The sequence below is a fragment of the Carlito syrichta genome, unplaced genomic scaffold, assembly GCF_000164805.1.
Source record: "Carlito syrichta isolate Samal-C Ts95f unplaced genomic scaffold, Tarsius_syrichta-2.0.1 Scaffold307639, whole genome shotgun sequence".
In the NCBI taxonomy this organism is placed as follows: domain Eukaryota; kingdom Metazoa; phylum Chordata; class Mammalia; order Primates; family Tarsiidae; genus Carlito; species Carlito syrichta.
In genome coordinates this window covers 399,064-401,666 of record NW_007251735.1, presented here as the reverse complement: position 1 = coordinate 401,666, position 2,603 = coordinate 399,064, and positions in this window count along the sequence as shown.

Sequence of the window (2,603 nt, the reverse complement as noted above, 5' to 3'; positions counted from 1 at the left end):
TGCAGTGCAGTGGCACGCCCACAGCCACTGCAGCCTCGACCTGTTGGACTCAGGTGATCCTTCCACCTCAGCCTTCCAAGTAGCTGAAACCACAGGCATGTACCACTATGCCCAGCTAATTTTTTTATTTATTGTAGAGACGAGGTCCTGCTATGTCGCCCAGGCTGTTCTTGAACCCCTGAGCTTAGGCAGTCCTCTGCATCTGCCTCCCAATGTGCTGAAATTACAGGTGTAAGCCACCGTGCCCAGCGGAAACAGAATATTTTATTTATTTATTTATTTTTTTGAGTTTGAGTCTTACTTTGTTGCCCAGACTGGAGTATACTGGCATGCTCCCGGCCACTGCAGTCTCCACCTGCTGGGCTCCGGCAATCCTTCCGCCTCAGCCTTCCAAGTAGCTGGAACTACAGGCGTGCGCTACCATGTCTGGCTAATTTTTTTGATTTATTGTAGAGATGAGGTCTCACCAAGTTGCCCAGGCGGGTCTTGAACCTGCGAGCTCAGCCAATTCACTCACCTCAGCCTCCCAAAGCGCGGGATTACAGGCTGAGCCACTGAGCCCGGCGAAACATAATATTTTAGAAGTACCCTCAGGTTAGGAAGTCATGTCAAGGACTTGTCATCAAACTGTCTCTAATTTCCACCTGAGAAGGCTGATTAAAGAATAAAAACTGTAATACATATTTATTTGTGTGAATTCTTTTTTTTTTTTAGTTACAGTCTCACTCGGTCGCCCAGGTTAGAGTGTAGCGGCCTGCTCATGGCCACCTCAGCCTCAACTTGCTGGGTTCAGGCAATCCTTTCCCATCAGCCTCCCAGGTAGCTGGAACTACAGGTGTGAGTCACCATACCCAGGTAATTTTTGTGATTTATTGTAGAGATGAGGTCTCACCAAATTGCCTAACCTGGTCTGAAACCCGTGGGCTCTGGCAATCATCTCACTCCAGCCTCCCAAAGTGCTGGCATTATGCAGTGGCATGAGCCACTGTGCTTGGCTGAATTCATGTTTTTTGAGGTTCCCCAAAAGGTCCTCCTGAGCCTTCTTTTCATAAGGTTGGGAAACCCTTGAAGCCAGGTATTCTAAAACATGGTTGCTTTGGGGATTAAATTTCCAACACATGATTTTTGGGGGATACATTCAAACCATAGCAGTAGGTTATCTCCCAAGAAGCCTGACAATAGTCATATATTAACAAAACCAGGTTTATTCTTTAGGTCATGACCAAGTTACCACTATCATTATTGAATTGATCTTGCTCACTGTTAACTCTCAGAGAAAGATCGATCAAGAGCTGACCCATCTCTGAGAATCAAATTCACATTAGCCAACCTCAACAGAGTGTATAAAACAGTACATACTTACTAGTAGATGTGTATGGGAAATCAAATTATAAAGTAAATTAGCAAACATGGAACCAGAATAAAGGATAATTCATTTGAAGAATGGAAAGTTTCAGGGCATCATAGTGCAATTTTTTTTTTTTTTTTTTGAGTTCGATCTCACTCTGTCGACCAGGCATGCTCATGGCCACCGCAAACTTGACCTGCTGGGCTCAGGCGTTCCTTCTGCCTCAGGCTTCCAAGTAACTGGAACTATAAGTGCAAGCTACCATGCCTGGCTTATTTTTTGATTTATTGTGGAGACGAGGTCTCACCAAGTTGGCAAGGCTGGTGTCGAACCCCTGAGCTCAGGAAATCTTCTGGCCTTGGTCTCACAAAATGCTGGGATTACAGGCTTGAGCCACCATGCCCAGCCCATAGTGCACTTTTAACAGGCTTGCTCTTTCCTACAAATTTTAGATAATTCCCTTTGTTTACAGGCCATAAGGCATACCTCACTGTAACTATCTCTCAAGTACTAACAACAAAACCAGATTTATTCTTTAGATCAGAACCAAGTTACCATTATCTTCTCTTTGCATAATCCAATCTTTGAAAGTAGTTCCCCTTTCTTCCCATCCCCTACTCCCCCCACATTTGGAGTCTCACTCTGTCAACTAGGCTAGAGTGCTGTGGAACTGATGGCCACTGCAACCTCGACCTACTGGGCTCAGGCGAACCTTGTGCCTCAATATTCCAAGTAACTGGAACCACGGGCATGTGCCACCACACCTGGCTAATTTTTTGATTTATTGTGAGACAAGGTCTCGCCAAGTTACCCAGGCTGGTCTCAAACCCCTGGACTCAGGCAATCCTCTCCTCTCTGCCTCCCAAAGTGCTGGGGTTACAAGCATGAGCCACCATACCTGGCTAAGTAGTTCTTCTTTCTTTTTCTTTTTTTAGTTGGAGTCTCACTCTATTGCCCTGGCTGGAGTGCAATGGCATGCTGCTCATAGCCACCATAGCTTCCACCTGCTGGGCTAGGCAATCCTTTCACCTCAGCCTTCCAAGAAGGTGGAGGAACTACAGGTGTGCACCACACTGACTAATTTTTTTATTTACTGTTGTAGAGACAAGGTCTTGCCAAGTTGCCAGGCTATCTGGAATCCATGGACTCAGGTAATCCTAACTCTAACCCTACCCTCCCAAAGTGCTGGGATTATAGGCGTGAGCTACCACACCTGGCGAGGCCATCTCTCCTTTTTTTTTTTTTTTTGAGTTGG